The sequence below is a fragment of the Lathyrus oleraceus genome, chromosome 1 (assembly GCF_024323335.1).
Source record: "Lathyrus oleraceus cultivar Zhongwan6 chromosome 1, CAAS_Psat_ZW6_1.0, whole genome shotgun sequence".
NCBI classification, from domain to species: domain Eukaryota; kingdom Viridiplantae; phylum Streptophyta; class Magnoliopsida; order Fabales; family Fabaceae; genus Lathyrus; species Lathyrus oleraceus.
The window spans coordinates 138396505-138423257 of NC_066579.1; positions in this window are offsets into that span (position 1 = coordinate 138396505).

The window sequence follows — 26753 nt, forward strand, 5'->3', positions numbered from 1 at the left end:
TGGAAGGGGGGATTAGGTTCTGAATCTTTGGACTATTAAATATACTCTTTGAAATTTTGAGTTGACTTCGGGGCTGAGAGTGAGTTTTTCCAAGATTTTCTCTACAACGTTAATGTGGGAGGTTTTCTTTTATGTTGGATGAGAATTTCCTTTACTATAAAGTGGTTTCTCTTCCTCTTAAGTACTTAGGCTTTTCGGGGGGAGAATCCGAGAAGGGGAGTGACTTGGGAAACTTTGATCAAGGTTTCACTAAGAGACTTACTTAATTGGATCGATGAATTGGTTTTTCATCCTTGGTAGGAGGATTTTCATTCTCAACTCGGTCATCAATGTCATTTTTATCTTCTTTCTCTCATTCATGAAGATGATAGTTGTGTCTTGGAGAAAAATTATTGGCATGCATAAGCTCGTTCTCTAGGGTGGTGCTAAAGGTGGGGCAAAGGTTGCTTGGGGTAAGATTGGACGATGTGTGTAAGCCTAAGGAGTCGGGTGATTTATGGGTTTGGGATTTGAGGATGGTTTAATTGGCCCTTTGAGTAAGTGGTGTATGACGATTCTTATGGAAGGGAGCTTAGGTTCTAAGTCTTTGGACTATTAATCTACTCTTTGAAATTTTGAGTTGACTTCGGGGCTGAGAGTTAATTTTTCCAAGATTTTCTCTACAACGTTAATGTGGGAGGATCTTTTTTTGAGTTGGATGAGAAATTCCGTTAATATAAAGTGGTTTCTCTTCCTCTTAAGTACTTTGGCTTTTCGGCACGGAGAATCCCAGAAGGGGAGTGACTTGGGAAACTTTGATCAAGATTTTCACTAAGAGGCTTACTTATTGGATCGATGAATTGGTTTTTCATCCTTGGTAGGAGGATTTTCATCCTCAACTCGGTCCTCAATGTCACTTTTATCTTCTTTCTCTCATTCATGAATATGATATTTGTGTCCTGGAGGAAGATTAATTGCATGCATAAGCTCGTTCTCTAGGGTGGTGCTAAAGGTGGGGCAAAGGTTGCTTGGGGTAAGATGGGAGGATGTGTGTAAGCCTAAGGAGTCGGGTGATTTATGGGTTTGGCATTTGAGGATGGTTTATTTTTCCCTTTGATTAAGTGGTGTGTGACGATTCTTATGGAAGGGGGGACTTAGGTTCTGAATCTTTGGACTATTAAATATACTCTTTGAAATTTTGAGTTGACTTCGGGGCTGAGAGTGAATTTTTCCAAGATTTTTTCTACAACGTCAATGTGGGAGGCTCTTTTTTTGAGTTGGATGACAATTTCCTTTACTATAAAGTGGTTTCTCTTCCTCTTAAGTACTTAGGCTTTTCGGCGGGGTGAATCCGAGAAGGGGAGTGACTTGGGAAACTTTGATCAAGTTTTCACTAAGAGACTTACTTATCTGATCGATGAATTGGTTTTTCATCCTTGGTAGGAGGATTTTCATTCTCAACTCTGTCCTCAATGTCATTTTTATGTTTTTTCTCTCATTCAGGAAAATGATAGTTGTGTCCTGGAGAAAAATTATTGGCATGCATAAGCTCGTTCTCTAGGGTGGTGCTAAAGGTGGGGCAAAGGTTGCTTGGGGTAAGATGGGAGGATGTGTGTAAGCCTAAGGAGTCGGGTGATTTATGGGTTTGAGATTTGAGGATGGTTTAATTGGCCCTTTGAGTAAGTGGTGTATGACGATTCTTATGGAAGGGGGGCTTAGGTTCTAAATCTTTGGACTATTAATCTACTCTTTGAAATTTTGAGTTGACTTCGAGGCTGAGAGTTAATTTTTCCAAGATTTTCTCTACAACGTTAATGTGGGAGGATCTTTTTTTGAGTTGGATGAGAAATTCCGTTAATATAAAGTGGTTTCTCTTCCTCTTAAGTACTTTGGCTTTTCGGCGCGGAGAATCAAAGAAGGGGAGTGACTTGGGGAACTTTGATCAAGATTTTCACTAAGAGGCTTAATTATTGGATCGATGAATTGGTTTTTCATCCTTGGTAGGAGGATTTTCATCCTCAACTCGGTCCTCAATGTCACTTTTATCTTCTTTCTCTCATTCATGAATATGATAGTTGTGTCCTGGAGGAAGCTTAATTGCATGCACAAGCTCGTTCTCTAGGGTGGTGCTAAAGGTGGGGCAAAGGTTGCTTGGGGTAAGATGGGAGGATGTGTGTAAGCCTAAGGAATAAGGTGATTTAGGGGTTTGGGATTTGAGAATGGTTTATTTTTCCCTTTGATTAAGTGGTTTGTGACGATTCTTATGGAAGGGGGGATTAGGTTCTGAATCTTTGGACTATTAAATATACTCTTTGAAATTTTGAGTTGACTTCGGGGCTGAGAGTGAGTTTTTCCAAGATTTTCTCTACAACGTTAATGTGGGAGGTTTTCTTTTAAGTTGGATGAGAATTTCCTTTACTATAAAGTGGTTTCTCTTCCTCTTAAGTACTTAGGCTTTTCGGCGGGGAGAATCCGAAAAGGAGAGTGACTTGGGAAACTTTGATCAAGTTTCCACTAAGAGACTTACTTATTGGATCGATGAATTGGTTTTTCATCCTTGTTAGGAGGATTTTCATTTTCAACTCGGTCCTCAATGTCACTTTAATCTTCTTTCTATCATTCATGAAGATGATAATTGTGTCCTAGAGGAAGATTATTGGCATGCATAAGCTCGGTCTCTAGGGTGGTGCTAAAATTGGGGCAAAGGTTGCTTGGGGTAAGATGGGAGGATGTGTGTAAGCCTAAGGAGTCGGGTGATTTATGGGTTTGGCATTTGAGGATGGTTTATTTGTCCCTTTGATTAAGTGGTGTGTGACGATTCTTATGGAAGGGGGGACTTAGGTTCTGAATCTTTGGACTATTAAATATACTCTTTGAAATTTTGAGTTGACTTCGGGGCTGAGAGTGAATTTTTCCAAGATTTTTTCTACAACGTCAATGTGGGAGGCTCTTTTTTTGAGTTGGATGAGAATTTCCTTTACTATAAAGTGGTTTCTCTTCCTCTTAAGTACTTAGGCTTTTCGACGGGGAGAATCCGAGAAGGGGAGTGACTTGGGAAACTTTTATCAAGTTTTCACTAAGAGACTTACTTATCGGATCGATGAATTGGTTTTTCATCCTTGGTAGGAGGATTTTCATTCTCAACTCGGTCCTCAATGTCATTTTTATCTTCTTTCTCTCATTCATGAAGATGATAGTTGTGTCCTGGAGAAAAATTATTGGCATGCATAAGCTTGTTCTCTAGGGTGGTGCTAAAGGTGGGGCAAAGGTTGCTTGGGGTAAGATTGGACGATGTGTGTAAGCCTAAGGAGTCGGGTGATTTATGGGTTTGGGATTTGAGGATGGTTTAATTGGCCCTTTGAGTAAGTGGTGTATGACGATTCTTATGGAAGGGGGCTTAGGTTCTAAGTCTTTGGACTATTAATCTACTCTTTGAAATTTTGAGTTGACTTCGGGGCTGAGAGTTAATTTTTCCAAGATTTTCTCTACAACGTTAATGTGGGAGGTTTTCTTTTAAGTTGGATGAGAATTTCCTTTACTATAAAGTGGTTTCTCTTCCTCTTAAGTACTTAGGCTTTTCGGCGGGGAGAATCCGAAAAGGAGAGTGACTTGGGAAACTTTGATCAAGTTTCCACTAAGAGACTTACTTATTGGATCGATGAATTGGTTTTTCATCCTTGTTAGGAGGATTTTCATTTTCAACTCGGTCCTCAATGTCACTTTAATCTTCTTTCTATCATTCATGAAGATGATAATTGTGTCCTAGAGGAAGATTATTGGCATGCATAAGCTCGGTCTCTAGGGTGGTGCTAAAATTGGGGCAAAGGTTGTTTGGGGTAAGATGGGAGGATGTGTGTAAGCCTAAGGAGTCGGGTGATTTATGGGTTTGGCATTTGAGGATGGTTTATTTGTCCCTTTGATTAAGTGGTGTGTGACGATTCTTATGGAAGGGGGGACTTAGGTTCTGAATCTTTGGACTATTAAATATACTCTTTGAAATTTTGAGTTGACTTCGGGGCTGAGAGTGAATTTTTCCAAGATTTTTTCTACAACGTCAATGTGGGAGGCTCTTTTTTTGAGTTGGATGAGAATTTCCTTTACTATAAAGTGGTTTCTCTTCCTCTTAAGTACTTAGGCTTTTCGACGGGGAGAATCCGAGAAGGGGAGTGACTTGGGAAACTTTTATCAAGTTTTCACTAAGAGACTTACTTATCGGATCGATGAATTGGTTTTTCATCCTTGGTAGGAGGATTTTCATTCTCAACTCGGTCCTCAATGTCATTTTTATCTTCTTTCTCTCATTCATGAAGATGATAGTTGTGTCCTGGAGAAAAATTATTGGCATGCATAAGCTTGTTCTCTAGGGTGGTGCTAAAGGTGGGGCAAAGGTTGCTTGGGGTAAGATTGGACGATGTGTGTAAGCCTAAGGAGTCGGGTGATTTATGGGTTTGGGATTTGAGGATGGTTTAATTGGCCCTTTGAGTAAGTGGTGTATGACGATTCTTATGGAAGGGGGCTTAGGTTCTAAGTCTTTGGACTATTAATCTACTCTTTGAAATTTTGAGTTGACTTCGGGGCTGAGAGTTAATTTTTCCAAGATTTTCTCTACAACGTTAATGTGGGAGGATCTTATTTTGAGTTGGATGATAAATTCCATTAATATAAAGTGGTTTCTCTTCCTCTTAAGTACTTTGGCTTTTCGGCGCGGAGAATCCGAGAAGGGGAGTGACTTGGGAAACTTTGATCAAGATTTTCACTAAGAGGCTTACTTATTGGATCGATGAATTGGTTTTTCATCCTTGGTAGGAGGATTTTCATCCTCAACTCGGTCCTCAATGTCACTTTTATCTTCTTTCTCTCATTCATGAATATGATATTTGTGTCCTGGAGGAAGATTAATTGCATGCATAAGCTCGTTCTCTAGGGTGGTGCTAAAGGTGGGGCAAAGGTTGCTTGGGGTAAGATGGGAGGATGTGTGTAAGCCTAAGGAGTCGGGTGATTTATGGGTTTGGCATTTGAGGATGGTTTATTTGTCCCTTTGATTAAGTGGTGTGTGACGATTCTTATGGAAGGGGGGACTTAGGTTCTGAATCTTTTGACTATTAAATATACTCTTTGAAATTTTGAGTTGACTTCGGGGCTGAGAGTGAATTTTTCGAAGATTTTTTCTACAACGTCAATGTGGGAGGCTCTTTTTTTGAGTTGGATGAGAATTTCCTTTACTATAAAGTGGTTTCTCTTCCTCTTAAGTACTTAGGCTTTTCGGCGGGGTGAATCCGAGAAGGGGAGTGACTTGGGAAACTTTGATCAAGTTTTCACTAAGAGACTTACTTTTCTGATCGATGAATTGGTTTTTCATCCTTGGTAGGAGGATTTTCATTCTCAACTCGGTCCTCAATGTCATTTTTATCTTCTTTCTCTCATTCAGGAATATGATAGTTGTGTCCTGGAGAAAAATTATTGGCATGCATAAGCTCGTTCTCTAGGGTGGTGCTAAAGGTGGGGCAAAGGTTGCTTGGGGTAAGATTGGACGATGTATGTAAGCCTAAGGAGTCAGGTGATTTATGGGTTTGTGATTTGAGGATGGTTTAATTGGCCCTTTGAGTAAGTGGTGTATGACGATTCTTATGGAAGGGGGGCTTAGGTTCTAAATCTTTGGACTATTAATCTACTCTTTGAAATTTTGAGTTGACTTCGAGGCTGAGAGTTAATTTTTCCAAGATTTTCTCTACAACGTTAATGTGGGAGGATATTTTTTTGAGTTGGATGAGAAATTCCGTTAATATAAAGTGGTTTCTCTTCCTCTTAAGTACTTTGGATTTTCGGCGCGGAGAATCCAAGAAGGGGAATGACTTGGGAAACATTGATGAAGATTTTCACTAAGAGGCTTACTTATTGGATCGATGAATTGGTTTTTCATCCTTGGTAGGAGGATTTTCATCCTTAACTCGGTCCTCAATGTCACTTTTATCTTCTTTCTCTCATTCATGAATATGATAGTTGTGTCCTGGAGGAAGATTAATTGCATGCATAAGCTCGTTCTCTAGGGTGGTGCTAAAGGTGGGGATAAGGTTGCTTGGGGTAAGATGGGAGGATGTGTGTAAGCCTAAGGATTAAGGTGATTTAGGGGTTTGGGATTTGAGGATGGTTTATTTTTTCCTTTGATTAAGTGGTTTGTGACGATTCTTATGGAAGGGGGGATTAGGTTCTGAATCTTTGGACTATTAAATATACTCTTTGAAATTTTGAGTTGACTTCGGGGCTGAGAGTGAGTTTTTCCAAGATTTTCTCTACAACGTTAAAATGTGGGAGGTTTTCTTTTAAGTTGGATGAGAATTTCCTTTACTATAAAGTGGTTTCTCTTCCTCTTAAGTACTTAGGCTTTTCGGGGGGAGAATCCGAGAAGGGGAGTGACTTGGGAAACTTTGATCAAGGTTTCACTAAGAGACTTACTTAATTGGATCGATGAATTGGTTTTTCATCCTTGGTAGGAGGATTTTCATTCTCAACTCGGTCATCAATGTCATTTTTATCTTCTTTATTTCACTCATGAAGAAGATAGTTGTGTCCTGGAGGAAGATTATTGGAATGCATAAGCTCGTTCTCTAGGGTGGTGCTAAAGGTGGGGAGAAGGTTGCCTTGGGTAAGATGGGAGGATGTGTGTAAGCCTAAGGAGTTGGGTGCTTTATGGGTTTGGGATTTAAGGATGGTTTATTTGGCCCTTTGAGTAAGTGGGGTATGAAGATTCTTATGGAAGGGGGGGTTAGGTTCTAAATCTTTGGACTATTAAATCTACTCATTGAAATTTTGAGTTGACTTCGAGGCTGAGAGTTAATTTTTCCAAGATTTTCTCTACAACGTTAATGTGGGAGGATCTTTTTTTGAGTTGGATGAGAAATTTTGTTACTATAAAGTGGTTTCTCTTCCTCTTAAGTACTTAGGCTTTTCGGCGCGGAGAATCCGAGAAGGGGAGTGTCTTGGGAAACTTTGATCAAGATTTTCACTAAGTGGCTTACTTATTGGATTGATGAATTGGTTTTTCATCCTTGGTAGGAGGATTTTCATCCTCCACTAGGTCCTCAATGTCACTTTTATCTTCTTTCTCTCATTCATGAATATGATAGTTGTGTCCTGGAGGAAGATTAATTGCATGCATAAGCTCGTTCTCTAGGGTGGTGCTAAAGGTGGGGCAAAGGTTGCTTGGGGTAAGATGGGAGGATGTGTGTAAGCCTAAGGATTCGGGTGATTTAGGGGTTTGGGATTTGAGGATGGTTTATTTTTCCCTTGGATTAAGTGGTTTGTGACGATTCTTATGGAAGAGGGGGCTTAGGTTCTGAATCTTTGGACTATTAAATATACTCTTTGATTTTTTGAGTTGACTTCTGGGCTGAGAGTGAGTTTTTCCAAGATTTTCTCTACAACTTTAATGTGGGAGGTTTTTTTTAACTTGGATGAGAATTTCCTTTACTAAAAAGTGGTTTCTCATCCTCTTAAGTACTTAGGCTTTTCGGGGAGGAGAATCCGAGAAGGGGAGTGACTTGGGAAACTTTGATCAAGGTTTTCACTAAGAGACTTACTTAATTGGATCGGTGAATAGGTTTTTCATCCTTGGTAGGAGGATTTTCATTCTCAACTAGGTCATCAATGTCATTTTTATCTTCTTTATTTCATTCATGAAGAAGATAATTGTGTCCTGGAGGAAGATTATTGGCATGCATAAGCTCGTTCTCTAGGGTGGTGCTAAAGGTGGGGCAAAGGTTGCTTGGGTAAGATGGGAGGATGTGTTTAAGCCTAAGGAGTTAGGTGATTTATGGGATTGGGATTTGAGGATGGTTTATTTGGCCCTTTGAGTAAGTGGTGTCTGACGATTCTTATGGAAGGGGGGGCTTAGGTTCCGAATCTTTGGACTATTAAATATACTCTTTGAAATTTTGAGTTGACTTCGGGGCTGAGAGCGAATTTTTCCAAGATTTTCTCTACAACGTTAATGTGGGAGGCTCTTTTTATTGAGTTGGATGAGAATTTCCTTTAATATAAAGTGGTTTCTCTTCCTCTTAAGTACTTAGGCTTTTCGGCGGGGAGAATCCGAGAAGGGGAGTGACTAGGGAAACTTTGATCAAGATTTTCACTAAGAGGCTTACTTATTGGATCGATGAATTGGTTTTTCATCCTTGGTAGGAGGATTTTCATTCTCAACTAGCTCCTAAATCTCATTTTTATCTTCTTTCTATCATTCATGAAGATAATAGTTGTGTCCTGGAGGAAGTTTATTGGCATGCATAAGCTCGTTCTCTAGGGTGGTGCTAAAGGTGGGGCGAAGGTTGCTTGGGGTAAGATGGGAGGATGTGTGTAAGCCTAAGGAGTTGGGTGATTTATGAGTTTGGGATTTGAGGATGGTTTATTTGCTCTTTGAGTAAGTGGTGTATGACGATTCTTATGGAAGGGGGGGCTTAGGTTCTAAATCTTTGGACTATTAAATCTACTCTTTGAAATTTTGAGTTGACTTCGGGGCTGAGAGTTAATTTTTCCAAGATTTTCTCTACAACGTTAATGTGGGAGGCTCTTTTTTTTGAGTAGGATGAGAAATTACGCTACTATAAAGTGGTTTCTCTTCCTCTTAAGTACTTAGGCTTTTCGGCGCGGAGAATCCTAGTAGGGGAGTGACTTGGGAAACTTTGATCAAGATTTTCACTAAGAGGCTTACTTTTTGGATCAATGAATTGGTTTTTCATCCTTGGTAGGAGGATTTTCATCCTCAACTCTATCCTCAATGTCACTTTTATCTTCTTTCTCTCATTCATGAGTATGATAGTTGTGTCCCGGAGGAAGATTAATTGCATGCATAAGCTCGTTCTCTAGGGTGGTGCTAAAGGTGGGGCAAAGGTTGCTTGGGGTAAGATGGGAGGATGTGTGTAAGCCTAAGGATTTGGGTGTTTTATGGGTTTGGGATTTGAGGATGGTTTATTTGGCCCTTTGAGTAAGTGGCGTGTGACGATTCTTATGGAAGGGGGGGCTTAGGTTCTGAATCTTTGGACTATTAAATATACTCTTTGAAACTTTGAGTTGACTTCGGGGCTAAGAGTGAATTTTTCCAAGATTTTCTCTACAACGTTAATATGGGAGGCTCTTTTTTTGAGTTGGATGAGAATTTCCTTTACTATAAAGTGGTTTATCTTCCTCTTGAGTACTTAGGCTTTTCGGCGGGGAGAATCCGAGAAGGGGAGTGATTAGGGAAACTTTGATCATGATTTTCACTAAGAGGCTTACTTATTGGATCGATGAATTGGTTTTTCATCCTTTGTAGGAGGATTTTCATTCTCAACTAGGTCCTCAATGTCTTTTTTATCTTCTTTCTATCATTCATAAAGATGATAGTTGTGTCCTGGAGGAAGATTATTGGCATGCATAAGCTCGGTCTCTAGGGTGGCGCTAAAGGTGGGGCGAAGGTTGCTTGGGGTAAGATGGGAGGATGTTTGTAAGCCTAAGGAGTCGGGTGATTTATGGGTTTTGGTTTTAAGGATGGTTTATTTGTCCCTTTGATTAAGTGGTGTGTGACGATTCTTATGGAAGGGGGGACTTTGGTTCTGAATCTTTGGACTATTAAATATACTCTTTGAAATTTTGAGTTGACTTCGGGGCTGAGAGTGAGTTTTTCCAAGATTTTCTCTACAACGTTAATGTGGGAGGTTTTCTTTTAAGTTGGATGAGAATTTCCTTTACTATAAAGTGGTTTCTCTTCCTCTTAAGTACTTAGGCTTTTCGGCAGGGAGAATCCGAGAAGGGGAGTGACTTGGGAAACTTTGATCAAGGTTTTCACTAAGAGACTTACTTAATTGGATCAATGAATTGGTTTTCTTCCTTGGTAGGAGGATTTTCATTCTCAACTCGGTCATCAATGTCATTTTTATCTTCTTTATTTCTTTCATGAAGAAGATAGTTGTGTCCTGGAGGAAGATTATTGGCATGCATAAGCTCGTTCTCTAGGGTGGTGCTAAAGGTGGGGCAAAGGTTGCTTGGGGTAAGATGGGAGGATGTATGTAAGCCTAAGGAGTTGGGTTATTTAGGTTTTGGAATTTGAGGATGGTTTATTTGGCCCTTTGATTAAGTGGTGTGTGACGATTCTTATGGAAGGCCCTTCCTTGTGGGGTCATATTGTTATTTAACAAGAGACTCCAAACACAAGAAGTTACCCCTTAAGATTTCCACTATCAACAACTTGAACTTTTATACAGGTTCGACCTATCAACCATCCTTACACCAAGATTTTTTATAGGTTTATCTAGAAACCTACATGTCAATTACAAATGCACAAGAGAACTAAGTTCTTAAATAAACAAATTAAGCACGGGAACATAATTACACAACTCTAGTAAATGAAACTACTTTTAGAAGGACAATAAGTGAGATAAGAGAGTTGATAGTTCATAAAATATGTGCTTTAGAAGTGAGCATATCACTTATTTATATAGGAAATATTTCATCTAAAAAAGGAAATAATCCATGGGTGAGACAACTCTCTAATCAACTAGAAATGACAAGCTAATCAATTAAATTACGTCAGAAAAGGAAACCTAAATTTAGGTTATCTCCTTAGTTGTTTAATTGGCTTCCTAATTGATTAGGAGGAAAACTTTCTCCTTAATTGATTAAAAAAAATATCTCATCAATTAGATAATGAATTTAGATTTCCAATTGATTAGAATTTCTTCTTAATAAGTTCAACACTTGTCGAAATTGATTTTAGAAGATATTGAAAAAGATGAAGAGATTAAAATGGTTTTGGTGTGTCTGTGCATTACCTTAGTACTTCAAGAATTACTCTTAATTATCTATACACTATTGATCTCAACTATACAAAATACAAAATAAAGTACAGGATCATAAGCGAGCTTGCATAAAGTTAAGTTCCTTTGATTTTAATCTTATCTATTGATTTTGGTGCGCCAAACATCATAACCTTGTCGATTTTTGATTTACTTCAATATTTTTCTTCCTTGATGTTTCTAATGATAGGTTTTTTAGGATTCTTTTTGTCATAATCAAAATCTATTATACCTATTAAACACAAAGAGCCATAATTATTCCGCCTAGGTATGGCTCTTAAGTGACTACGTAGCCTCTTGGTGGTTGTGTTTGTGGTTTAAGGAAAATGTGTGTGTGTCGTAGAGAGAAGTTCCCTGTTATGATTCAAGAGGACTAATGCGACCAATTGTTTTTCAATTAGTATCAGCAAACTAGTGGATAATGATATTCATATGTTCTTTTGGTAAGATGTGTGGGAGGACAGGAAAATGTTTAATGTGTCCTTTGAAATATTCTTCCTTATTTATGAGTAAAAATCTCATGTCATTTGTCTTATGGGGTCTTGGGTTAAGGGTGTTTAGTTTCGGGGTTTCAAGGGTATACGAAGACTGTTGGTTTGGGAGGAAGTTGTTTTGGATCAGTTGGTTGATATCTGGCAGTCCTGGTTAAACAAGGCCAAAAGGATGTATCGGTCTAGGATCTTAATAATATGCGTGGGTTTTTGGTGAGTTATGTTTATGAACTTCTCGTTAAGTGTCATGTGTGAGAGGACCATGAGTCTAACCAGGTGATTAGATTTTGGCTCATGGTTGGAGGAGTTATGCTCCATCCAAAGTGGTAGCTTTCTCATAGTGGGTGCTCAAGATAGGAACTTGTCTAGGAAAAATATATTTAGGCATTATATTATTGTTGATCTTGGAGGGTCGGGTGTGCTTTGTGTTTGGGTGAGGTTAAGTCAGTGTATCCTTTTTTTTGTTATGTGTGACTTTGCATCTACTATTTGGCATTGAGTTTTATGATGGGTAAATAGAGTGGTGTCTATTCCCCAATTAGTTATTGACGAATTAATTTTTTTTAGGGTTTGGTAGGAGTAATAAAGATGTTTTAGACTTGGTTTTGATTTGACAACGAGCAAAAAGGTGAAAAAAACTCATTTAAAATGAAAAGGGATGAGTTACCTAATAAAAAAGAAAAAAAAAAGGATATAGAGGCACATTTTAAGAATTACATAAGACCATACTTAGCCCTATAGAAGACATCATCTAGCTTTGAGAACATCTCATTGAGTGAAAGTCTTTGCCCATCTTCTTCATCTTTGTTGATGTAGAGCTTTATATTTTTTATTGCACTTCACATCTCTTAAGTTAATCTATTTTCTCTATTATTTGTTAAGATAATTTTCCTTCAAGGTTGACCATTCTTTGGGTTTGTTTGTGATCATCTTTATCTCCTAAGAGACTTTATTTCTTAGAATATCTACACAAACAATATCTTCTACCTCTACAATATATATAGTTAGTTTATCAAAGGTAACGTGTATGAATTCTTTTATAATCATTATCTTTCTAATTTAAAAAAAATAATAGAAGAAATTTGTTTCCGAGTTTTAGAGACCTTGCATATAGAAGAATTAGATAATACTTCATTACCTTTGTCACACAATGTACTTAATACTAAGTAAATTGTGTTATAAACTTTCAATAATAAGAATAACTCAAAGTTAGGATTAAGGCTCTTACAAATAGTCTCAGATCCAACATATTTACCTTTATTCTTACCATAAGAAGAAAAGACTCATTTTTAAGGGGTGAAATAAGAGAGAACATTTATATCTTTAGTCATATGATTTGAACAACTAGTATCAAGGTGACATTTGAGTTCGAGCTGTTAAGCATATCTGCATAATAATTTACGTTTTTGACCTTTGATACTCAAATCTTTTTTGGTCTTTTGGCATTAATGGAATACAAATAATTTATAGATTTAGAACTATGATCATTGACGTAAGATGAAGAGGGAATGTTTTTTATTTTATTTTCGTGATTTTTCTTATAGAAATGAGACGATGAATAAACATTTATACTTTCATGACTTTTTCTAATAAAGCAACATGATTATTTTTACCATAATTGTTAGATTTAAGCATATTACATTTAGAGAGGCTATTAGCATGATCATTTTTACCACAATAATTCTTTAATTTTATTTTTAATTGCTTTTATTATTTTATTTTTTAGTGTTGGTGAATTTATATGATTTCTTTGATAATTGTGAGATTTATTAGATTTTATTTAATTAAATAATAGAAAATAAGGAATTAGGAGTTTTGGGGTGAAAATTGAATTAATGAGAAAATTAAAGTGAAATGATGGAATAAGGAAAAGTGAAGGTAAAAGTATAGAATTATTAGAATTAAAATAAGGTTAAATAAATAGAAAAAGTGAGGGGAGTGGAGAATTTTGTCTAATACGTAAAAAGTTGGAAAAAAAGGAGAAAGAGGCAAGGACCCCTAAATAGAGCTTTAAGAAGGAGAATGTATAACCAAAGCTTGGATTCTTTGCTGGAAAATTAAGGTAACGGGGGATTACTCTAATATTGGTGTCAAATGCATGAAGGGTAGAGAGAGATCCTAATCCTCCTCTAGTTTTCTTTTAATAATCATTTTCACCATTGTTGATGGTTGATGTGTTTGGGGAAGATATGTGTGAAACTTCATTCATATGATATGATGAATATGAGTTTGTGAGCTGATTATGATGTTTATTTGCGTATGCCTATATATGTACAAATTTATTAGGTTTTTGTTCATGTGTTCATATATTGGTGTTATGTATCAGTGAAGAGTATAATGATCTAATGCGATGATATTGATTTTGATCTTGTGATGTGTTTATTTCCCTTTGATTTATGTACCCTATGATATGATGTGTTTTAAAGTTGTTAAAGGTCAAAACATGGGGTTTGGGGACTGATGCAAGGCAGAAAAACAAGAGAGGTCACACAAAATTGTGAATAAATTGGGTTCTTTTAGGCATTGCTACAGGACATAGCAGCTGCTACGGGACATAGTAGTAGCCCTATAGTTTTTTGTACTGGAGGAATGCCCAAATATGGTTTTTTTATTGGGAGTGTTATGGCTCGTTGCAGCTGCTGCGGGCGGCCGTAGCAGGTCGCTGGATTTTGTACCATGCGCAGTGTTTTCGTGCATAACTTGAGTTCTATGACTCTACTTGAGGTGTGGTTTGAAGCAATGGGTAGCTGACACATAACACAACCTTATAATAATGCTTTAAAGATAAAAATGCACATGACAATGTGAATGATATGTTTTGCTTGTGAAATTCTTATGAGATAATTATTGAATAATTATATAATCATGAATTTGAGGGTTGTTATGTGTTGACGAAGAGCGTGACAAAGTGTTGTGATAAAATATTACGATGAGTTAAATAATATTTGAAATGTGTGTGTAATTATAAGACGAGTTTTAATTATAGGTTGTTGATGTTGAGATATGAAGTTCATAGTGAGAATTATTGTGATTGCCTTATGTGTTGTTGTATATGGTTCGGTATGGAACATGTGGTGGATATTACACTTGTCTGTTGTTGTTGCATTGTCATGTATCATATGTCTTAGTGTTTGATGTGTGGACTTAACTCTTGAGATAAGTTGTTGATTCAAAAGTGGGGATCAATGACGAGTGGTTGATTCACAAGTGGAGATTAGGGACGAATAGTTGATTCAGAAGTGGGGATCAGTGACGGGTGGTGTAAGACCCTAAACCCCGAAACATGTATAAATGATTTAATCGAAAATTTAAGGTTTCACCAATTATCAACACCAAAAACTTTCAAAAACATGTGACAACATGTAGGGGAAAATAATTTCATAGCAACTTCATTATAAACTTCATAAAATAAAGTATTAACTTTAAAACACAAATTCAACATTAACTCAAAACATAACAAACACACCAATCTCGATGTTACAAGAACAATGCATTAGAACCACTAATTTGAGATAAAGAGATCAATAAAACAAAGAATGGCTCCAATAAGCCACATTCCACACACAACAACAACTATACTCATGATTATCTACAAGATTTCATGGTGGACAATATTAAGCAAATGGGTGAGAAATAAACTTCAATATAAACGGTGTAAAGAATGCAAAGGTAGAGAACACACAACATGTCATACATTCAAAACACAACCAACATCACCATAATATCACACCCATTCCATAATAATATGCACATATATATGCAATGCAACACACGACACGACGTGACGCTATGTATATGGTACCAACTCAACATTTGGTTCTTGAATCAAACCCTCATTGTGAGCTCTAAGGACTCACTCTATGCTTGGGACAAATCATAAGTCCTAACATCTGAACTCATGACTCACCTCTTTGGTTCTTCATATAAAATGGGTCCCAACATCTGCTCTTCGTGCCCTAACATCTAAGATCCAAGCCCCAATATTCAAGTTTGGGATAAGTCACTAGTCCTAACATCTGAACTAGCGAATATGCCTCTTTAACAACAACGACATATAATAATGCATTGAAAATAACACAATGATGATTACAGACCCGCATCTGACTGCAAACAGTCATATAACAACAAAAACATAACAATGAATATAAACTCACTCTGACTGTAAACAATCATGCATTGAATTCATGAGAAGTAGTTCTCACTCTGAAATACTCATCTCATTAATTCACCAGCAAACATGTACAATAATTCACATAATCATACTTTCAATTCACAATATATATTCACACATTAAACATATATTCACACAACATTCAATCATATTTAATCATCTTAACATTACTTCATTAGTAATTCATCTGGTTACAATGATTAACCATTCATTCGTTACTATCAACTATTACATAATAAGTAAACACAATTAATATTCACAAATTCCAGTACTCATCTAGCCTCTTAATATTGTTAGAACAAGATTTTGTTTCTGCAATATATCTCTAAGTTTTTATGATAACAAAGAATGAAACAATTTGGTACCCTAATAATTTTCTTAAGTGTGTAGAATTCTAAGTTAAAATAAATCTGATGAAACGATATATATAGCATCTTCATTAGTCTATAAACGCTGACCTAGCATAAAGAGAAATCAGATCTGACTCTAAACAGAATACATTTGAAGAGCAATCAACTGAAGAATCTGATTCTGTAGTTCAAGCTCTGATTCTAAAGAACCTGCAAGAGATATCTGAAGACTCTGCAAGAAGATATCTAGAGACTCTAACTCTAAAGACTTTGATCATGCTCACTCTGACACATGCTCAGAAACACGCCATCAGATATCACCTGATCAGAAACTTAAGTTGGAAGCATTCAAAGTGTAGTACAAACCTTTTAAGGAAACAATTGATTATGCTCCAAGACTGCTATGGAAAGGACAATAAATTTAATACCGTTAACTCCCACAACTGGCCCGAAATCTTTATTGATTTCTCCCCAATGGTATCATCTCAAGTTCTATATAAAGGACTCCTTACAACTTGCTGAATACACAACTTTGACACAACAACATTCTCATACTTGAAATATTTTTCACCATCATTGTTGTAAGAAATAGGTTCAATACACGAGTTGTTGATCAATATTGTGTGGTTGTCTTTCTTTGTTCTTAAAGTGTGTTTATACTGCTTATCTAGAAGCATCTAGTGAAACAGTTGTAATTCTTGAAATTGTTTGTAACTCCTCAAGTGACTTGTTTAGGTCTGTAGACTTGAGAGGGCTAAGAGGTTGTTAAACTCTTAGACGGATTTTGTAATCTATTGAGATTGGTGGATTAAGTTCTTATTGAAGGTGAAATCACCTTGGTCGGGTGGAATGAAGTAACTTTGAATTTCAAGCGAACCAGGATAAATCCTTTGTATTGTTAGTTTTTATTTTATATGGGTGGTGTTGCAAAAAGTTTTTAATTCATGTGAAAACAATTCAAACCCCCATTTCTTATTTTTCTCTCCTTCAATTGGTATAGAGTTTCGGCTCTATTATTGATTTTTGAATCAAAATAGTTAACCGTGTAGAGAGACCCAGGGTGAGAAAAACTTCATGGCTAATACAAATGAAAGAGATAGGTACAACGCAAAACCTCCAGTTTTGGATGGAGAAAAATTTGATTACTGGAAGGACATAATTGAAAGTTTCTTCCTAGGCTACGATGTAGATCTCTGGGATTTGGTCATAAAGGGTTATGAACCACACATCTGTACAATTGGTATTCCTATTCCAAGAAGTCGAATGAGTGATGATCATAAGCGTGATATCAAGAATCACCATAAAGCAAGAACCATTCTGTTAAATGTTATTTCCTACAAAGAGTATGAGAAGATAACCAATAGGGAAACAACCAAAGAAATTTTTGACTCATTGAAAATGATGCATGAAGGCAACAATAAAGTTAAAGAGACTAAGGCTCTGGCCTTATTCCAGAAGTATGAAGCCTTCAGAATGGAAGATGATGAAGCTGTTGAAGTGATGTTCTCAAGGTTATAAACCTTGGTTGCAGGACTCAAGGTTCTGGATAAAGGATATACTACAGAAGATCACGTCAAGAAGATAATCAGAAGTCTTCCCAATAAGTGGAGACCTATGGTTACTGCTCTGAAGCTATCCAAGGGTCTGAGCAGCATAAGTTTTGAAGAACTTATCAGCTCCCTCATAAGTCATGAAATAGAGCTAGAAGAAGATGAACCTCAGAAGAAGAAAAATTGTTGCTCTAAAGTCTAGATCAGAAAGAAGAAGTCCATAAAGAAACAAAGCCTTTCAAGCTGAAGAGGAAGAAGGGGATGACTCTAAGAATGAAGATTCTAATGATGAAGAATTATTATCTCTTCTTTCTAGAATAATCAAACAACTCTGGAGAAAAAGACAAAATAACTTCAGAATGCCCAGACAAAAGAAGACCGTCCAGATTCAACCTCTAGAGGCAGACCCAACAAGGAAGTAACGTGTTATGAATGCAAAGAGCCTGGACACTACATAAATGACTGTCTAAAGCTAAAGAAGGATAGCTCCAGAAAAGAAAGCTTCAAGAAGAACTCTTTCAAAGAAAAGAAGAAAGGACTCATGGAAACATGGGATGACTCAAAATTGAAGCTCCAGAATCTGATTTTAGTGAGGAGCATGCAAACGTAGCATTCATGGCCACTACCTCTAGAAGTTCATCTAAAATAGAGTCTGACTCTAAAGAGGTATTCTCTGAATTTTCTCATTCTGATCTGGAAGCCTGTTTGTCAGAGTCTCTGAGCTTGTATCAGAAGCTTCAACAGAAATTCAAGAATCTGAAAAAGGTTCATGAAGAGACTGTTGAAGAGTGTGATAAGCTTGAGAAAAAAGTTTATGAACTAAAAGAAAGTAATTTTATTCTTGAAATAGAAAAAGAATTTTCAACTAAGAAATGTTCAAAACTTGAGGAAACTCTTTCTAAAGCTCCACCTAATTCGGACACTATCATATACAAATATGATAAAGCCTTTCAGAAATTTCTGAACAACAGCCTAGACAGAAGCAAAATGACTTCTATGATCTATGGTGTAAGTCATAATAGAAAAAGAGGAATTATTTATGACTCTAATGAAGATGATCAGAAACCTACTATAGAAAACAAACCAAAATCTTCTTTCTCCTACCATTATACACCTACACAGACACAGAAGTTCAGTACCGCTAGAAAACCCAAAGTTTTCAGAAACTATGGGAGAACTAATCCTAAAGGACCCAAAAGTTTATGGGTACCAAAACATAAAATAGTGTATGTTGCAGATATCCTATGCAACAGAGTTAAAACACCAGTCATGGTACCTGGACTCTGGATGCTCGAGACACATGACAGGAAGAAAGCATATGTTCCAAGACCTGGAACTTAAAGATGTTGGTTTCGTAGGCTTAGGAGGAAATCAGAAAGGAAGAATCAGAGGATCTGGAACAGTTGGTAACATATCTCTTCCCTTCATTTCTGATGTTCTTTATGTTGAGGGATTAATGCATAATCTGTTATCCATAAGTCAATTAAGTGATAACGGTTATGATATTATTTTTAATCAAAAAATGTGCAAGGCTGTCAATCAGAAAAATGGCACAGTCCTTTTCATTGGAAAGAGGAAAAACAACATTTATAAAATAAAACTTTCAGATTTGAAAAACCAAAACGTGAAATGCTTGATGTCTGTTAATGAAGAGCAACGGGTGTGGCATAGACGAGTGGGTCTCATTAGCTTGAGGAGGATTTATTAGCTAAATAAACTTGAGTTAGTCAGAGGCCTGCCTAAGCTGAAGTTTTCTTCAAATGCTCTTTGTGAAGCATGTCAGAAAGGGAAATTTTCTAAAACCACTTTCAAAACCCAAAATATTGTTTCCACCTCCAAACCTTTGGAACTTCTACACATTGATCTCTTTGGACCGGTTAAGACAATGTAAGCCAATGGTAAGAAGTGTGGACTTGTAATTATTGATGACTACATTCGTTGGACATGGGTGAAATTCTTAAGGCACAAGAATGAGTCACATTCTGTGTTCACTAGTTTCTATTCAAAAGTGAAAAATGAATATGACTATAAGATTATCAAAGTCAGAAGTGATCATGGTGGCGAATTTGAAAACAAACTTTTTAAAGAACTTTTTGAATCTAATGGAATATTCCATGATTTCTCCTGTCCTAGAACTCCATAATAAAATGGAGTTGTATAAAGGAAGAATAAGACTCTCCATGAAATGGCCAAAACCATGATCAATGAGACTAATGTGGCTAAGCACTTTGGGGCGGAAGCTGTGAATATAACATGTTACATTCAGAATAGAATCTCTATCAGACTTATTCTGGAGAAGACTCCTTATGAAATGTGCAAGGGAAGAAAACCCAACATTGCTTATTTTCATCCTATTGAATGTTCTTGTTTTATTCTTAACACTAAAGTAAATTTGAACAAGTTTGACTCCAAGGCACAAAAATGTATTGTGTTGGGATACTCATAATGTTCTAAAGGATATCGAGTATACAATACAGAAACACAAATTATGGAAGAATCAATTCATTTTAGATTTAATGAAAAGCTTGACTCTGAAAAGTCAAAGCTAGTTGAGAAATTTGCAGATCTGGAGATCACACTTGCAGGTTCTGACGAAAAGACAAATGATTCTGAAGAAGATGAAAGAGGAACTTCAGAAGCACCTGAACGCACAATCAATCAGAAAAGACAACAAAATAGGCAGAATGTTTCTGGAGAACTGATTTTGGGAAATAAGGATGAACCTGTCAGAACAAGATCAACATTCAAAGTCTCTGAAGAAACACTTATGGGATTAGTATCTATGATAGAGCCAACATCCTGTGAAGAAGCTCTTCAAGATAAAGAATGGATTCTGGCAATGAAAGAAGAACTTGATCAGTTTTCCAAAAGTGATGTTTGGGATCTTGTACCAAGACCCAAGGGAACCCATGTGATTGGAACTAAATGGGTCTATAGAAACAAGCTAAATGAAAAGGGTGAAGTTGTCTGAAACAAAGCACGGCTGGTGGCACAAGGTTATAGTCAACAAGAAAGGATTTACTACAATGAAACCTTTGCTCCAGTCGCGAGGTTAGAATCTATTTGTCTCCTTGTATCCTTTGCTATAAATTATTCCATTAAATTATATCAAATGCACGTCAAAAGTGTGTTTATGAATGGTTACATTTCTGAAGAAGTGTATGTCCATCAACCTCCTGGCTTTGAAAATTCAAAACTTCCAGAACATGTTTTCAAACTTAACAAATCTCTTTACGGTCTGAAACAAGCTCCCAGAGCTTGGTATGAAAGACTTAGTTCATTTCTTATGGAAAATGATTTTATCAGAGGAAAAGTGGACTTCACTCTCTTTTGCAAAAACATCAGAAACAATCTTATGATTTGTCAGATTTATGTTTATATATAATATTTAGCTCTGATAACCCCTCTGTTTGCCAAGAATTTGTTGAGTTAATGCAGACAGAATTTGAGATGAGCCTAACGCAAGAACTGAAGTTCTTTCTAGGAATCCAAATCAATCAAACATCAGAAGCCACATATGTCTATCAAAGAAAATACATAAAAGATCTTCTGAAGAAAGTTGACATGTCATAGAGCAAACCATCCAAGACTCTTATGCATCCTACTTGCATTCTGGAGAAGGAAGAGGTAAGTCAAAAGGTTTGTCAAAAACTCTATCATGGTATGATAGGATCTCTCCTTCTGACTACTTCTCGTCCTGATATATTATTTAACGTATGTCTGTGTGCTAGATTTCAGTCAGATCCAAGAGAATCTCACTTAACTGTTGTTAAGAGAATCCTCGGGTATCTGAAAGGAAAACCTAACATCGGTTTGATGTATAAGAAAACATCAAAGTACAGAATTTCTGGGTATTGTGATGCAGATAATGTCGGAGATAGGTTAGAATGCAAAAGTACATCTGGGAATTGTCAGTTCCTGGGAGGAAACCTCATCTCATGGGCAAGCAAAAGATAATCAACCATTACACTATCAAATGCAGAAGAAGAATACATTTCAGTTTCACTTTGTAGCACTCAGATGCTCTGGATGAAGAATCAGCTTGAGGACTTTCAGATCTACGAGAGTAACATTCCTATCTTTTGTGATAATACTGCTAATATATACTTAAGTAAGAATCCAATTTTACATTCTAGAGCGAAGCACATAGAAATTAAACACCACTTTATTAGAGATTATGTTCAGAAAGGGACAATTATTTTAAAATTTATAGATACATACCATCAATGGGTTGATATCTTTATAAACCCTTAGCTGAAGATAGATTTCTCTTCATTCTGAAAATTTTAAATATGGTTGATTGCCCAAAATGACTCTGAAGTTGTGCTTTTCATCTCTGATGTAAAATTAGACTCTGACTCAAGCATATGATATTTATTTGATTCTGAGTCTGATACTTTTACAAGTTAGAAGATATCTTTATCAGAAACCTCTCTAGCCAGAAACCTTTTGGTATTCTTGACTACAGATACATCAATATGTGGTCCCTCAAACGTGTGGCCCTGGCTCTTCTAGACACCTGTCTAGCTCAGAACTCAAGGGCCAAACTGTTGAGATCCCCTCGAGCAGTGCGAAAATCTTGAGATTAGACCCCCATCATTAGCTGTATTTAATTCTTCCCATGATTGTCAAAACTCGGTTTTTGAAACAATTAATTTTGTGTTCCTCTCACGTTACTGTTTGTGTGTGCAATCTTGCCAATTTTGTTTATATACTCCCACGACTCCCACATTCACACTTTCGCTACTCACTACTTACACAAACCCAAAACCTCTAACCTTCTTTGCAACTTTTCTTCATCTCCTTCACTACAACTTCATCATGAATCCTCAAGAACAACAGGTCTTTGAATTCTCTCAAGAAATGAACGCCATTGAACAACAAGTTGAATCCCCTCAACAAGTTTCTTCCGCAATTGCTACTCCAACAACAACTTCCTATCAAGAACCCCATGTTCTTGATCATCCTGCTCATATAAACCTTTCAACTCCATTTGAACAACTTGAAGCTCTTTGTGAGTTACTGGTGGACTTTGACCACCTCAAGGAAAATGGTATGGACCTAACATCAGAACTGAAGAATAAAGGGTGACTCACTTACTTCAAACGTCTCTATGACCCCATCTACACTAACCTGGTGAAAGAATTCTGGAGTTTCACTGACTGCGATGATCACTACATTGTTTCTCACATTCTGGGCATCAAGAGGGTAATCACTAATAAATCCCTAGTTGCGCTTCTAAATATGGAAAAGGCTAGGGGAAGAATAATCTACAACATAAACCCTATGACTAAGTACATGTCCCAAGAAGTCATCCCCACCATCTTCTCTCAAAACCCTGAAGGAAGAACAACCAAGAATCAAGAGCTTCACAAGAATCTGAGGGTGTGGCTCAAGATCATTATGGGATGCATTCACCGCCGTCCTTCAACACAGATCAGAAATGCATCATATACTGTCTGCACAAAGGTTTGAAACTCAAGCTTCCTTCTCTCCTCTTCAAATATCTAAGGGATTTTCTGTCAGAGACACAAGGAACAACACGAAGCCCGGGAACTACATCCTTCTAGGCAGGTTAATCTCAGACGTTCTAATTGAGAGTGGTTTGGTGGATCACCCCATCTCTTTGAATATGATGGGAGACGCCACTGTGAACATGGGGAAGCCTCTCAATGGGAGGAATCTAAAAAGCATGGGTCTGATTGACAATGTCCACATAAAACCCACCAGAAATACCTCTTGGGAAACACTAAAGGACCACATAGAGAAAGCTAATGTGATGTATCTCTTCTCAAAGATTGACTCTCTAGAAGTTATTACTTGTTATCTGCAAGATCTGGAAGCTCAAGGCTTCGACATCTCTGGCTTCAGCTTGGACTGGCTCCCAAATCAACCTCCTAACTTCCTGAAGAGAAAGAGGGAACCTTACCAGAAGACGAAAAAGAAGATTCTCAAGCTGGGAGAGTCTTGAGCGACCCAGAAGCCAGTTCCTCTGACTTCTTCAGTACCTTCAAGTAAGTCACCTACCTCAGAAGCTCCACATCCTTCTAGTTCTATGCAACTTGTCTCATCACTCCCTATACCACCCCCCTCACTCTCAACCACTGTTACAACATCCTCCACCTTACCTTCCACACACACTTTAGCTCCCAAAGCAAAATCTAAATCTAAACAAGCATTAACCTCATCCCTTCCTCATCTAAACCAACACTTTATATACCAATACTTTCTGAACCAAACCCATCAGAACCCACTACCTCTGACCTCATCGCTCTTAGAACCATCACATTTTCTCCTTCATTACCCCTCTTCAACCTTCAAACAACATTTATCCCTCACTCTAAAGCCATCATGTTCAACGAACCTTTATCACAATCCCCCTCCTCCAACCCAAGCTCCACTCCTTATTATGATCTCACTTCAAACTCTGAACACTCTAGTTCAGATAACCCTGACCCAACATCACCAAACCATGAAGAACTTCAGGCTACAGCTGACTCTAAAAAGACTACCTTTGTACTTGAACCCTATGTACCAGAAACCTCTCTTAAACCATCTGAACCCAAACTCACTCTACCTACCTTTGATGAGGCACTAGCCAAGTTCTCAGAGAGTTCAGCTTCCAGATTCAAGAAGCTCTCTAACGAATCCAACGCTAGTGAGAATCCTTCTGAAGTAAGGACAAACTGGAACGAATTCATCAAATGGATGACTTCTGAAGTCTTCAAGCTGAAGGGCCTATTTGAACAAGTTAGAAATTACTTCATCAGAGGTGCTAAGGAGAAGCTGAAGGCTAGCCTGGCGAAGGAAGCAGCTAAGAAGGAAGAAAGGGAAGTTGTAGAGAAAGCAGCTACAGAAGCTGCTGCCAGGGAGGCAGTTGAGAAAGCCGATGCAGAAGCTACAGCCAGAGAGAAAGTTGAAGCTGAAGTAGCATTGGCCGCTAAAGTTGCTGAAGATGCTGAGAAGACCACTGAGGTTTCTCTTACTCAAGTAGAGTCATCAACAACTGACATTGCTCCTCTAGTCATCAAGACTCTGGAAGAGTTGCAAAAGGAACAATAACTGGTTAGAGCCAGACTCGACAAACAGGACTGGGTCAACTCCAGCATTAAGAGTCTACTAGCTGAGCTACTTCAAAGGATGCCTCCTCCACCAAACCCTTATACACTCTAAGATTTCTTTTTTTCCTTAAGTGTTTTTGCCTCTTAAGCTTTATCTTTTGCTTCTATCTGTACTTTGTAAAGTTTTTCTCTTATTAATGAAATTCTGAGTTACTTACTTTTTGAGTCTGACAAAATGGGAGAGAATTAAATAGAAGTCTTTTGATGAAGTATATTATCTAACTCTCATAAATACACTACTTACATTCTAACATAAAATTATTGCATAGACTAAGTCATTTTTCAGGATCTATCTGAACCAAGGGAAACTGAATCCTTATTTGAGAAACTACTAAATCAAGTCAAGCAACCTAAGAAAATCTAGTAAGAAATTCTCTACCCCAGAAACCCATATCTGATACTCCCTCCGGCCTTATTTATAAGCAAAAGTCTTCTAATTTTTTTGGCCTTAAATATAAGCAAATGTTAACAAATCTAGGTGCATTTAATGCCTTTATTCCAAAAGTATCCCTGTATTAATTAATTAATATTGTTAGTAGAAGACAATTTAATTAAGGATATACTAGTAATTGTGTTCTGTCTCTCACATGAAACCAAGAAACTTAAATGCACTTAATTATATTTCTTAATAAGCGTAAAACTTGTCTTTTTTTTCTTATAAATCAGGCCGGAGTAGTACTAAATATCGTTAAAAAATTCTTTAAGTATCAGACTTAGGGGGAGATTGCTAATCTCAGGGGGAGTAACTCTCTATCTGACTCTGATCATTTTTAATTTAGTATCTCTGAAAGTACTTATTGTTTCATCAAAATTCTAAGTTTTGTCATCATCGAAAAAGGGGAGATTGATAGAACAAGATTTTGTTTCTACAATATATCTCTAAGTATTGACGACAATAAAGAATGAAACAATTTGGTACCCTAATAATTTTCTTAAGTGTGAAGGATTCTAACTTAAAATGACTCTAATGAAACGAATATCTGGCATCTGCATTAGTCCAGAAACGCTGAACCAACACAAAGAGAAATCAGATCTGACTCTGAACAAAATACATATGAAGATCATCAATTGAAAAATCTGACTTTGTAGTTCAAGCTCTGATTCTAAAGACTCTACAAGAGATATCTTAAGATTCTGCAAGAGATATATGAAGACTCCGCGAGAAGATATCTGGAGACTCTAACTTTGAAGACTCTAGTCATGTTCACTCTGACACATGCTCAGAAACACGCCATCAGATATCACCTGATCAGAAACTTAAGCTGGAAGCATTTAACTTGTAGTATAAACCTTTTAAGTAAACAATTGATTATGCTCCAAGACTGATATGGAAAGGACAATAAATTTAATACCTTTAGCTCCCACAGCTGGCACAAAATCTCTATTGATTTCCTCCCAATGGTATCATCTCAAGTTCTATATAAAGGACTCCTTACAACTTGTGAATACACAACTTTGACACAACAACATTCTCATACTCGAAATATTTGTCACCACCATTGTTGTAAGAAATAGGTCCCATACAAGAGTTGTTGCTCAATATTGTGTGGTTGCCTTTCTTTGTTCTTAAAGTGTGTTTATACTGCTTATCTAGAAGCATCTAGTGAAACACTTATAATTCATGAAATTGTCTGTAATTCCTCAAGTGACTTGTTTAGGTCTGTAGACTTGAGAGGGCTAAGAGGTTGTTAAACTCTTAGACGAATTTTGTAATCTGTTGAGATTAGTGGATTAAGTCCTTATTGAAGGCGAAATCACCTTGGGCGGGTGGACTGGAGTAGCTTTGAATTTCAAGCAAACCAGGATAAATCCTTTGTGTTGTTAGTTTTTATTTTGTGTGGGTAGTGTTGCCAAATGTTTTTAATTCCTGTGAAAAAATTCAAACCCCCATTTCTTGTTTTTCTCTCCTTTAAATATATCACTATATGATATCCATACCTATTAGCTTTTCAACACTTTAAACCGCACCTCATTTAGATTTACGGAACTAAAGTTATGGCAAAAACAACTGGATAAAGTAACATGCTTCAACTCAATAACTTTTTAAAATTACACTAGCATCAATCGATTGACATATGAGTGAATTCAATTGACAGCAATCCTAATTACATTATTCCTTTTCAATTTTTCACGTTTTGGCTAAGAGAAATCGAACGATTCAGGGAATCAATCAATCAACACAGTTCAGTTTTTCAGATTTTTCTAGTTTTACATGCATGCAATCGATTGACACATGATGTCAATCGACTGACATCAGGAAGAATCCCA